This window comes from Mustelus asterias, chromosome 1, assembly GCF_964213995.1.
Source record: "Mustelus asterias chromosome 1, sMusAst1.hap1.1, whole genome shotgun sequence".
Classification (NCBI taxonomy): Eukaryota; Metazoa; Chordata; class Chondrichthyes; order Carcharhiniformes; family Triakidae; genus Mustelus; species Mustelus asterias.
In genome coordinates, this window is record NC_135801.1 from 43,295,344 (window position 1) to 43,308,783 (window position 13,440).

Consider the following 13,440-nt stretch of genomic DNA (forward strand, 5'->3'; position numbering starts at 1 on the left):
TCAAGTAAAGAAACAGAAAATGTGTGATGTATTCTAGATTCCTCAGCCAGTGCAAACAACCTTTTTTTGTCTTTATCCTCTCTTGGAATGTGAGTCATTGACAAGGCTAGCATTTGTTGCCCATCCCTAATTGTCCTTGAACTGACTGCCTTACTTGGTCATTTCAGAGTGCAGTTAAGAATCAACGACAGTTGAGATGCGAATGACAAAATGATTAATAACTGCTGTCTGAAAGAAAAAAAATTCTGTCTGATCTTCTGACTATTTCCAGAATTTATTTCAGATATCCAGCATCCACAATGCTATGCTTTTGTAATTCTAAGATTAAGAGTGGAATTCTCCCTTTTTGAGACTAAATGTGGTAGTGGGTGGCTCTGGCAGTGCTGGGCCCACCGACCAAAATGGTGTAAGCCCACACCCGATTCCATGCTCGGAACCTCCTTAATTATGCACAGGCCACTTCCCCTTTGACTGGCAGCTGATTTGTCCAGTTGACGTGTTCAATGCTCCTGGTGGCATACTCTAACACCAGTCCAGCACACTCCTATCACTCTCTCCAGCCCAACTGTCTTCACCAGACCGTAAGAAGTTTAACAACACCAGGTTAAAGTCCAACAGGTTTATTTGGTAGCAAAAGCCACACAAGCTTTCGAGGCTCTGAGCCCCTTCTTCAGGTGAGTGGGAATTCTGTTCACAAACAGAACTTATAAGACACAGACTCAATTTACATGAATAATGGTTGGAATGCGAATACTTACAACTAATCCAGTCTTTAAGAAATCTTGGCGATCCTCTCCACTTGGAGCCGGCAGTTTGCGGTGTCTATGGTAGTCATGATGTGGTCTTGGCGATCCAGACCGTGCAGGATGTCAGCAATCCAGGGGAAAAAGTCTAGCAGACTCGAGAAGAAGTCTGTTCCTCGATTAAAGAACCCTCCTTTTTTAGCCCATCACCCCTGCCTCAGTTAGATCTTTACCCATCGCATCTGGAGTCCTCATCCACCCACTATCAGTAAGTGGCATTGTATCCCATGGAGCTTCTTGTTTGTGAGTTTTTCATGCAGCCTTGTCAGGGTCCAGCTTCTCTCATCTCAGTCTTTACTCTGTCATCCATTGTTTGCCTTTTTCATCCATCTCTTTGCCCCTCTGCCTACCATCGTGCGACCCCATCCTTGCCGCTCCTCCTTCCACATTGCCCCTTGTCTTTGTCATGCCATCCCACGGCCTCACTCACACTCCATCCCCGGTCGAAATTCAGACCTTTGCTGTGGTGGCACATGAATCCCACAGCACAGTGCTGTCCAGATAGGTGCACTGGGGGAAGGAGATCAACTCCCCAACCTCGGGCGTTGTACTGACCTGACTTGGTGACGAAAGAGTGGCTGTGGGTTCAGCAGCACGGTGTTGTCCATGAAGACCAGCTCGGCATGAAGATGGAGGCAGGAACTGGTCTGCACAAACAGAGTGGTGAGCAGTATGGCAGTATGTTTTGTTTGAGCTCATCTCAAAGTCTCAGGAAAACTGCAGACCACCTTGTACATGCCACTCTTTGTCAACTAGGTTTGAGAGCAGCGTAATTTCCTGCTGGTGTGACGCGAGATTGGAAGTCCTGATTAGATGCCAGCGGACAGCTGCTTTAATGAGCATTTATGATGTTCATGCCACCAGCCAGCAAGAAGACCAGTAGGAGAATTGCAATGTGATTTTACGTGGCCGGGTTCCATCTTTTTGGCTCGCTCTAGATTCTCTGCTCCCACCCACCACAAAACTCTTCATAGGTGGGATGGGAGAATTCTGCCCTAAGACTTTTTTCTCATTAAGAAACATTTATTCAGCTGTCTCCGATGCAATCCTTCCTTCTCCATGCAATCCTTCCTTCTCAAGCCAAATTGCTGAGCTCATTTCCAGAAGTCACCATTTTGCTCCTTGACTCGGTTCCATCAAGGAACCGGTTCCGGTCAAGGACAGTCGTATTGGGGCGGCACGGTAGCACAGTGGTTAGCACTGCTGCTTCACAGCTCCAGGGACCTGGGTTTGATTCCTGGCTTGGGTCACTGTCTGTGTGGAGTGTACACATTCTCCTCGTGTCTGCGTGGGTTTCCTCCGGGTGCTCCGGTTTCCTCCCACAGTCCAAAGATGTGCGGGTTAGGTTGATTGGCCATGCTAAGATTGCCCTTAGTGTCCTGAGATGCATAGGTTAGAGGGATTAGTGGGTAAATATGTCGGGATATGGGGGTAGGGCCTGGGTGGATTGTGGTCGGTGCAGACTCGATGGGCCGAATGGCCTCTTTCTGTGCTGTAGGGTTTCTATGATCAAACTCCCTTCCTTGCTGCCACTCCTTCCCTCCCCCCACACTAGGTGGCATGGTACCTTCACCTATGGGTACTGCCAGTCTCCTTTTTGTAAGGTTCACCCTTGTCTCACCATTCTTCAAAATTGGCCTGTCATCTTCAACCTCTTCTATCTCATCAAATGTCTTTGAGTAAAGAAGTGCTCTCCTTTCCTGCAGTTACATATCTGAACCTCTCCAAACAGTTTTCTGCACTTGTCGCCACACTGAAATATCACAAATAACAGCCTCCTCCATGCCTCTACATCAGGTTTTCCCAAATCTTCTCAGCTGCAGAATCCTTTGACCTCCCAACAGTTACTGAAGGAATCCCTGAGCAACATCCTTTATTATATTGAAGAATTAAACCACAAAAAATGATTATTACTGTGCAGTAGGTACAAACATACAAAAATAAACTTAGAGGATGTTTCTATGTCTTTCTTGTATAATAAAATGTTCTCTTATTGTTAACTGAGGGCAGTTTTTGTACAGTGTGTGCAGGAGGGTTTCCTGACACAATATGTGGATAGGCCGACAAGAGATGGGGCCATATTGGACTTGGTACTGGGTAATGAACCGGGCCAAGTGTTAGATTTGTTTGTGGGAGTGCACTTTGCAGATGGTGACCATAATTCGGTGTTTTTCACTATTGACAGGGCAAGGTTTATAATTGGGGGAGGGGTAATTATGACGCGATTAGGCAGGAATTAGGGAGCATAAGATGGGAACAGAAACTGTCAGGGAAAGGCACAAATGAAAAGTGGAGCTTGTTCATGGCCGAGTGAGGGAACCATGGTTCACAAGAGAGGTTGAATGTCTTGTCAAGAGGAAAAAGGAAGCGTATGTAAGGATGAGAAAACAAGGTTCAGTTGGGTCGTTTGAGGGGTACAAGGTAGCAAGGAATGAGCTTTAAAAAAAGGGCTTAGGAGAGCTAGGAAGGGGCATGAGAAGTCCTTGGCAGGTCGGATCAAGGAAAACCCCAAGGCTTTTTACTCTTATGTGAGAAATAAAAGAATAACCAGGGTGAGGTTAGGGCCGGTCAAGGACAGTCGTGGGAACTTGTGCATGGAGTCAGAAGAGATAGGAGAGGCGATGAATGAATACTTTTCTTCAGTGCTCACCAAGGAGAGGGGCCATGTTTTTGAGGATGAGAGTGTGATACAGGCTGATAGGCTGGAGGAGGTAGATGTTCTGAGGGAAGATATATTAGCAATTTTGAAAAACCTGAGGGTCAATAAGTCCCCTGGGCCAGATGGGATATATCCTAGGATTCTTTGGGAGGCAAGGGATGAGACTGCAGAGCTTTTGGCTTTGATCTTTGGGTCCTCACTGTCCACAGGGATAGTGCCAGAGGACTGGAGAGTGGTGAATGTTGTTCCTCTGTTCAAGAAAGGAAATAGGAATGACCCTGGCAATTATAGGCCGGTTAGTCTTACTTCGGTGGTCAGTAAGTTAATGGAAAAGGTCCTGGGGGATAGGATTTATGACCATTTGGAAAGATGCAGCTTAATCCAGGATAGTCAACACGGATTTGTGAAGGGTAAGTCTTGCCTCACAAATTTGATTGAATTCTTTGAAGAGGTAACTAGGTGTGTAGATGAAGGTAGAGCAGTTGATGTCGTATACATGGATTTTAGTAAGGCGTTTGATAAGGTTCCCCATGGTCGGCTCATGAAGAAAGTGAGGAGGTGTGGGATAGAGGGAGATTTGGCTGATTGGATTGGATTGGATAACTGGCTATCTCATAGAAGTGGAGATGCCGGCGTTGGACTGGGGTAAACACAGTAAGAAGTTTAACAACACCAGGTTAAAGTCCAACAGGTTTATTTGGTAGCAAAAGCCACACAAGCTTTCGGAGCTCTTGGCCCCTTCTTCAGGTGAGTGGGAATTCTGTTCACAAAGAGCTTATAAAGACACAGACTCAATTTACATGAATAACGGTTGGAATGCGAATACTTACAACTAATCAAGTCTTTAAGAAACAAAACAATGTGAGTGGAGAGAGCATCAAGACAGGCTAAAAAGATGTGTATTGTCTCCAGACAAGACAGCCAGTGAAACTCTGCAGGTCCACGCAACTGTGGGAGTTACAAATAGTGTGACATGAACCCAATATCCCGGTTGAGGCCGTCCTCGTGTGTGCGGAACTTGGCTATCAGCTTTGCACACCAAGAACAGGAAACTTGAGAAACTCGGCATCACCACCGGCAGCAACCAAGCCTCCCCCGGTACCACAGTAGAAAACAGTACCACTTTGGAGATAGTGACCACCCTCATAAGAACAGGATATGGCGCTAGACTCATTGATCAACAGTTCCAACGCGTCACAGCGAAAAACCGCACCGACCTCCTCAGAAGACAAACACGGGACACAGTAGACAGAGTACCCTTCGTTGTCCAGTACTTCCCCGGAGCGGAGAAGCTACGGCATCTCCTCCGGAGCCTTCAACATGTCATTGATGAAGACGAACATCTCGCCAAGGCCATCCCCACACCCCCACTTCTTGCCTTCAAACAACTGCACAACCTCAAACAGACCATTGTCCGCAGCAAACTACCCAGCCTTCAGGAGAACAGTGACCATGACATCACACAACCCTGCCACAGCAACCTCTGCAAGACGTGCCGGATCATCGACACAGATGCCATCATCTCACGTGAGAACACCATCCACCAGGTACACGGTACCTACTCTTGTAATTCGGCCAACGTTGTCTACCTGATACGCTGCAAGAAAGGATGTCCCGAGGCATGGTACATTGGGGAAACTATGCAGACGCTGCGACAACGTATGAATGAACACCGCTCGACAATCACCAGGCAAGACTGTTCTCTTCCTGTTGGGGAGCACTTCAGCGGTCACGGGCATTCGGCCTCTGATATTCGGGTAAGCGTTCTCCAAGGCGGCCTTCGCGACACACGACAGCGCAGAGTCGCTGAGCAGAAACTGATAGCCAAGTTCCACACACATGAGGACGGCCTCAACCGGGATATTGGGTTCATGTCACACTATTTGTAACTCCCACAGTTGCGTGGACCTGCCGAGTTTCACTGGCTGTCTTGTCTGGAGACAGTACACATCTTTTTAGCCTGTCTTGATGCTCTCTCCACTCCCATTGTTTTGTTTCTTAAAGACTTGATTAGCTGTAAGTATTTGCATTCCAACCATTATTCATGTAAATTGAGTCTGTGTCTTTATATGCTCTGTTTGTGAACAGAATTCCCACTCACCTGAAGAAGGGGCTAAGAGCTCCGAAAGCTTGTGTGGCTTTTGCTACCAAATAAACCTGTTGGACTTTAACCTGGTGTTGTTAAACTTCTTACTGTATCTCATAGAAGACAGAGGGTGGTGGTGGATGGAAAATTTTCAGACTGGAGACCAGTTACCAGCGGTGTACCACAGAGATAGGTGCTGGGTCCTCTGTTATTTGTGATTTTATCAATGACTTGGAGGAGGGGGCTGAAGGGTGGGTCAGTAAATTTGCTGATGACACCAAGATTGGTGGAGTAGTGGATGAGGTGGAGGGCGTTCTACACTTTCTTTACACCCATTCTTACCCTCATTCAACCTCCTCCACTCCTGGATCTTCTCATAGTGCAGTGCTTTCTGCTTTGAAATAGGCTTCCATCAACAACTTAATGGATTTTTACTCAACACCATTCAGCTGTGTTTATTTACTTTCTCCTCATGCTTGAAAGCACCTCAAGTACGCCCATTGTTCCTAACCACAATGTTTATATTGATGCTAAGCCTGATTGACAGATGTGCTTTCTTCAAAGGGAATAAGTGGTTTCGCTTCCTTTTTTTGCAGATCACTTATCACCTTTGAAGAAACTACAGGTGTCAATCAGGCTTGGAGCCTTTGTAAACATTGTGGTAAACATTGTGGTTAGGAACAATGGGCACTTAAGATGCATTTAAGTGTGAAGGGAAAAGGTAAATAAATACAGCTAACTGGAGGCAGAGTAGAAATCCATTAAACTGTTCATGGAAGCCTAATGCAAAGCAATGCATTATGAAATTGACCAAGATCAAAGGTTTTCAATGCAATTGAGAGGGTTTCAACAATTTCAGCTTCTGGGAAGGCTAAGAGACTTCAAATCAAAGCTGTGTGAATACACTTGGGCTGAGTGCACAGCTGTGGAGAATGGAACCCCCTCAGTGAATTTGACATCTCCTCTCTGTCAGAGGACTTCAAACGGATTTGCTCACCTGTAGCTTCTGACAAAGTGAAAGAAAAATCTCTGTTGCAGAATGAAGTGCTGCAATGATTTAAAATCCTGGAGGTTAAAGTGACCTGGACATTACAAAATTTTCATAGCTGCCTGAAATCACCATGCCATGGGTGATCTTCAGGTCTGCCAGTGCCAGAAGGGACAGTCCAACCATGAGATCCCTATTGGGGTGAAAGTGTCAAGGTAAACCCCTTGCCCCCAGCCTGAGCCTACCCAAACCTCAGGATCCTTGAGGGAACCACCTTCTGCAGGCTGGCAGTGACAAAGGGGCAAATGGCCAGTGGAATTACTTCCTTGACATCCACTGGGGTGCAAAGTGCCAGGCCAAGGTACCAGGGGAAGCGTACTGTTGGCACTGCCAGGGTGTGTGGCCTGAAGGTGCGGGAAGGGGCAGGCAGAGCTGAGGCTGTGTCAGATAGGGGACGGGTCTCAGTGGACATCTGCGGGGAGATTGAGGCCGAGAGGGAAGGTGAGGATGAGGGGAGGACCTGAGGGGAGGGTCAGGTTGGGTCACCCTCATATACCCTTTTGTTGAGAGGACCCTCAGAGTCCAGCATGCCAGGTCCACATTGGTGATGATCAACCCGGTGCATTTGCCGCTGGAGAGGTGGTGGAAAGGGTCATCAAGCCCACTAATTGTAATACAGTTAGTGGGTTTGCTTACGAGTCTGGTTGCCACCCACTCTGGGTGAGAACCCATTCAGGGCTGGCGGAATGGTCTGGATGAATTCCAAATGCCTTCACACTCGGTGGGAATCCTGATTTTAGGCCCAACCACCCAATTCAGTGGGCAATTGAAATTCCTGCCGAGGCCAGTGAAGTCCCCCAGAATCTGAGAGGAGCTGGTCCTCCAATCACAAATTCTGTTGCTCCTTATCTTGTGCTTCTGCAGATATAGGATGTGTGCTTGGAGGAGCAAAAAGTATGGGAGACCTAGGGGGCAAATGTTTTTCCACAACCAATTGCTCAATGAGACAGTCTTTAAACAACTGCCATTATCTGATATTATAATGTTCAATGCATGTTCGAGGCAGTTAGCCACCTTAGGGACCAAAAAGCCATTCAACAGTCCTTTTGAAATACAATGCCAATAATATGGACATCTGCATTTCTCCCCCAGATGTATGGCCATCTGCTCTAACTGCTTGATACCATTGTCAGATGGCTTCATTATGAACACTTGCCTGAGCTCCATGTATAGCTAATGCACTTAATCCTGCAGGGAATGCTGACACAGCAGTGCAGAGTCGGGCCAGCTTTGTTTGATTGACATGTTTGTTATCGTGTAATACCCTAATTATTGAGGAGATTTTTATCAATGTTTACGTGTTAATTTATACAAGATTAAAAATATCAATTTTGTTATTGATTCTATGACTGGCTGTTATTGAAAGGCAGCTTTTAAGATGCTGTACTATGAGCAATTTTCATTTTTTTGCAGAAATTTTCCAAACTGCTTTGCTTATTCCTTCAGCTTCAGCGGTATTTCAAAGACTTGCCAGGCTTGCCAATGGCACATTGGTTCTCTACATAGGGGATACGGATAAAATGGGTATGGGGGCATGGGCGAAATGGTTGCACGAATAGAATGTGGGAAATATTGAGGCAAAGAGGGGGCATGGGAGATATGTGGGAGAGTTGTGCATTGGAAGGAGAAGAGTTGGGTGAGGGCTTGAGGACCTTCTGGTCATGATTACAACTGGGTCAATGGCCCAGTAAGTGGGGTGGGCTAACTTGTTGGCCTCGCCATTCACCCACCTGTGGGCATGACTCCATCTCCCCAGAATCTAATATGGCAGGCAGGGGCTTCCTTAACAAAGACAGGTTTGAAGAGTCAAGATCTTTCCTGATTCCAAATACCTGTCTCCTTGATTAAACAATCCAGCCTGTGACTCTGTAAATGTAGTGGAATATATGTTTCATTGGACCAATGTCTCGGTGTTAAAGGTGAGAATCTGACTTTTTTCAATGATTGATATCTTTTTAGAAATTGAGAGATATGGGGATAATGCTGAAGTAGATGATCAGCTGTGAACTTGGGAGCTGGTTCAAAGGGCCGAGTGACCTATTCATGTTCCTATTTTTAAAATTCTTATAAGTTTCTGTTACTGGCTTTATCAAGAGAAACCATTAATTGTGATTAATGATTATGCGGCTTTCATATTGGGCTTGTCTTTATACTTGTGTTAATTTTGAACAATAATGTTAAGTGGGCAATGTTGGATCAGCAGCCTGTCAAACATCGCTCCTAATTTTTATTGCCATCAATTCAATTGCCTAATTATTACACTGAGATTAAATGAATTGGGATCACCAGCTCTGACAGGCAGGTCTGGTATAGCCAACGGCAATCTAAAACATGTCAGATGGCCTTCTCCTGGGAAGAACTGTTAATTGTGCATTTTTATAAACAGTATTATCTAACATGTGTACAGCTAACATTATGCAGATCTGTTGAATGCAAAAAAGAAAAGGAACAGTTTACATAGATATGCCACCTATGATGATCTCAGGACATTCCAAAGTACTTTAATGTACTTTTGAAATGCCACCACTGTTGTAATGTAAAAAAACTTGTACTATTATAAAATTTAATGTTTTCATTGTTAGAAGTGTTCATGGTTGCTCCTAGCTATTGAAAGATTGGAACGTGTTTGGTCAGTATTAATGGTATATGGCTTACATATTTAACACACAAGCACAGTGGCATGCCTGAACAATAATAAATCAGCGAACACATTGTTTCCAAATCATCCCAGCTTCCAAATGCCCAGAAGCAACAGCTATCTAAAAATGTGGTATATTCATACAATCTCTACAGTGCAGGAGGAGGCCATTTGGCCCATCGAGCCTGCACCGACAACAATCCCACCCAGACTCTATCCTTGTAACCCACGTATTTACTCTGCTAGTCCCCCTGAAACACACTAAGGGGCAATTTGTCATGGCCAATCAACCTAACACGCACATCTTTGGACTGTGGGAGGAAACCGGAGCACCCGGAGGAAACCCACACAGACATGGGAGAATGTGCAAACTCCACACAGACAGTGACACAAGGCCAGAATCAAACCCAGGTCCCTGGAGCTTGAATTACATTTTTAAATGAATTTTTTAGATGCCAACATTGCTGAATTGTTTGGAGGCCAGGAGAGGGGGATTGGTGGGCCGAGGGCAATGGTGGTGCTTGGGCAGGCGGGGGGGAGACAGTTGGCGCTGAGGTAACCATGAGGTGCTGTTGATTTCTCCAACTAGATTTTAGTTCTGAACTTGGCTATAAAACACAATTATAGGTACAGCAAACATAGGAGAAGAACTTAACTGTAATGAAGAATTTTGTTTGATTTGAAAACAGTTGAAAAGTCTTTATTGAGAAGAATTTCGTAAACTTAGTGTGTCAAAGAATGAGCATGTGGGAAGAGATTTCTGTTAGAATTGATTTGTACTGGCATTCTTCCCTCAGCTACTGCAATACTACTGTATCCACATGGATATAGTGATGGCACTCAGTCAAAATGTCTAGTGCAGGCAATCAGATTATGCAGAGGCTCCTCACATGTTACTGTTTGGAATGTGATCTAACTTGGTTTCTACAACACTGAACATTTTGCCTGAAAGAATCAGTTGGTATGGAATTGCTTCAGATTGCCCGCCTGTAGTTAAGCACGTGGGCAGGTTTTTTTGGAGGGGAAAAGTGTGCTGTACAAATATAAATAATCAAGTAGTCTGTCAGGTAAAGAATTGTGTAGTATAAATATGAAGAGTGAAAATTGGATCTCTTTTGTGAAGGCATTGTTAATGGGGTCAACAGTGATACTATTTTGATGCACAGCAAACAATAATACCTTTAGTGAAGGGGACTGTTGCTGATTTACGAGAACAAGGCACGAGATTTATCCGGCTTGTTAGCCGCAGGCGCAACTCCTATTATGGCCGCAAAATCTCGCGAGGGGGCCATGATGGCATTTGTGCAGGTAAAATCTCTGTTTGCGATCTTCCCCACCCCCGCTAGCGACATAATCAACGTGAACCTTATTTGCATAAATTTAAATTAATTCAAATGTCATTATATAACCTTACGCAGTAACATCCAGCTGCATGGAAGCCCCCCCCCCACCAACCACCGTCAGCGTGACATCACAGCAGCATGATTCACGACTGGTTGTTGGAAACAAAAAACAGTCAAGATTACCATGCCAAGGGTGCGGAGGTGCCTGGAGGTCCTGGGTGTTCAGAGCCAAGGTTGGGTATTGCCCCAAGTGCCAAGGGGCACTGAAGTGTACTCTGCCATGGGGGTTAACCTCCTCCATTGGGGTGGGGGTCACCTTATGTGTTGGGGGAGAGGGGTGCCCATTGATGTCAATGTGGGGGAGAAGAGTGCCCTTAAGTATTTCTGTGGATGGGGCGGGTGGTCGCCCTGAAGCTTGTGGGGGATCTTTCATGATTGCGGGGGTGTGGTGGGAGGGAGTCTACAATTTCCGCTGATGGAGGTGCCCTTTTTAAAAAAAAAAGGTGCTCCAATCTCTGTCGAGCCAGCCTTGCTGGCTCTGTCAGGCCCCACCCCACCAGAGAAAACTACATTCCTTTTTTGACGATGGACAGGATTTTCCACCCCTTCTGTGGTGTGTTTTGCGGCTTCAGGAGGCAGTGTGCTGCTTGCTGGGAGTGAGATATTATAATCCTGCTGCTGTCAATGGTGTTTTCCATTGAACATGCTCCACGCCTCCAGGAAACCAGTGTAGGTGCACCGTTGTTGAGATGATAGAATCCCGCCAGCAACAATGACTGCAAGATTTCAAGAGATGAAAAAGATCAGGGACGCAATTTTTCTGGCCATTGAGGCCCCATCGGGAGGTGAGGGCAGGGGGGGATGGCCCTAGAGCACTGCCCACCAGGCACTGGGCAATGCCAAGGGGGCAGGCTGATCTGTGGTGGTGGGGGGAAATGCTGCGCACTCTGCATTAGGGATTGGTAGGCAGAGAGGGACAGAGCCATCGGGGCTGGCCATGGGGGGATGCTGGGGAAGCCAGCACAATTGAGGCGGGGGGGCAGGGAGGACATTGGAAGGCCGGCAATCGGAGGAGGAGGGGAGGGAGTTGGGAAAGCCATTGGGAGGCCAGTGATTAGGGGGGGGGTCTGGGGAGGTGGGTGATTGGGAGGCTGGCAACGGGGGAGGCGGGGGAGGCGGGCTGGGGGGGGGGGGGGGGTGGCAGTGTGCATGCACCTTATCTTCCTAGTGAAAGATCGGCAGCTACTCAGCGCACTGGTGCTGGCCTCTCGGGCGGGATTAGGCCCTGACCGCCTTACCAGTGTGAATCCCCTGGTGGACTCTGAAGACAGTAAGAAGTCTCACAACACCAGGTTAAAGTCCAACAGGTTTGTTTGGTAGCAAACGCCAGTAGCTTTCGGAGCGCTGCCCCTTCGTCAGGTGAGTGGGAGTTCTATTCACAAACAGGGCATATAAAGACACAAACTCAATTTACAACATAATGGTTGGAATGCGAGTCTTTACAGGTAATCAAGCCTTAAAAGGTACAGACAATGTGAGTGGAGAGAGTTAAACACAGGTTAAAGAGATGTGTATTGTCTCCAGCCAGGACAGTTAGTGAGATTTTGCCAACCCAGGCAAGTCGTGGGAGTTATAGATAGTGTGACATGAACCCAAGATCCCGGTTGAGGCCGTCCTCATGTGTGATGAACTTGGTTATCAGTCTCTGCTCAGTGACTCTGCGTTGTCGTGTGTTGTGAAGGCCGCCTTGGAGAATGCTTACCCGAAGATCAGAGGCCGAATGCCCGTGACCGCTGAAGTGTTCCCCAACAGGAAGAGAACACTCTTGCCTGGTGATTGTCAAGTGGTGTTCATTCATCCGTTGTCTTGGCGTCTGCATGATCTCATCAATGTACCCTGCCTCGAGACATCCTTTCCTGCAGCGTATCAGGTAGACAATGTTGGCCGAGTTGGAAGAGTATGTACCATGTACCTGGTGGATGGTGTTCTCACGTGAGATGATGTCATCCGTGTCAATGATCCGGCATGTCTTGCAGAGGTTGCTGTGGCAAAGTTGTGTGGTGTCGTGGTCACTGTTCTCCTGAAGGCTGGGTAGTTTGCTGCGGACAATGGTCTGTTTGAGGTTGTGCGGTTGTTTGAAGGCAAGAAGTGGGGGTGTGGGGATGGCCTTGGCGAGCTGTTTGTCTTCATCAATGACATGTTGAAGGCTCCGGAGAAGATGTCGTAGCTTGTCCGCTCCGCGGAATTACTGGACGACGAAGGGTACTCTGTCCACTGTGTCCCGTGTTTGTCTTCTGAGGTCGTCGGTGCGGTTTTTCACTGTGGCGCACCGGAACTGTCGATCGATGAGTCGAGCGCCATATCCTGTTCTTATGAAGGCATCTTTCAACGTCTGGAGGTGTCTGTTGCGATCCTCCTCATCTGAGCAGATCCTGTGTATACGGAGGGCCTGTCCGTAGGGGATGGCTTCTTTAACGTGTTTCGGGTGGAAACTGGAGAAGTGGAGCATTGCGAGGTTATCCGTGGGCTTGCGGTACAGTGAAGTGCTGAGGTGACTGTCCTTGATGGAGATGCATGTGTCCAAGAATGCAACCTATTCCGGAGAGTAGTCCATGGTGAGTCTGATGGTGGGATGGAACTTGTTGATGCCATCATATAGTTGTTTCAGTGATTGGTCACCATGAGTCCAAAGGAAGAAAATATCATCGATGTATCTCGTGTGTAGTATCGGTTGAAGGTCCTGTGCGGTGAAGAGGTCTTGTTCGTGCATGAAGATGTTGGCATATTAAGGTGCGAATTTGGTCCCCATGGCTGTTCCGTGTGTCTGGATGAAGAACTGGTTGTTGAAGGTGAAGACATTGTG

The 13,440-nt window shown here is 46.9% G+C and overlaps 1 protein-coding gene across 2 annotated transcripts in view; it reads left to right on the plus strand.

The window, feature by feature from the left end:
- The window catches only part of pdgfc (platelet derived growth factor c), a 432,641-nt gene that overhangs the window by 47,736 nt on the left and 371,465 nt on the right, over positions 1-13,440 (plus strand). The gene's annotated exons all lie outside the window — the stretch shown is intronic.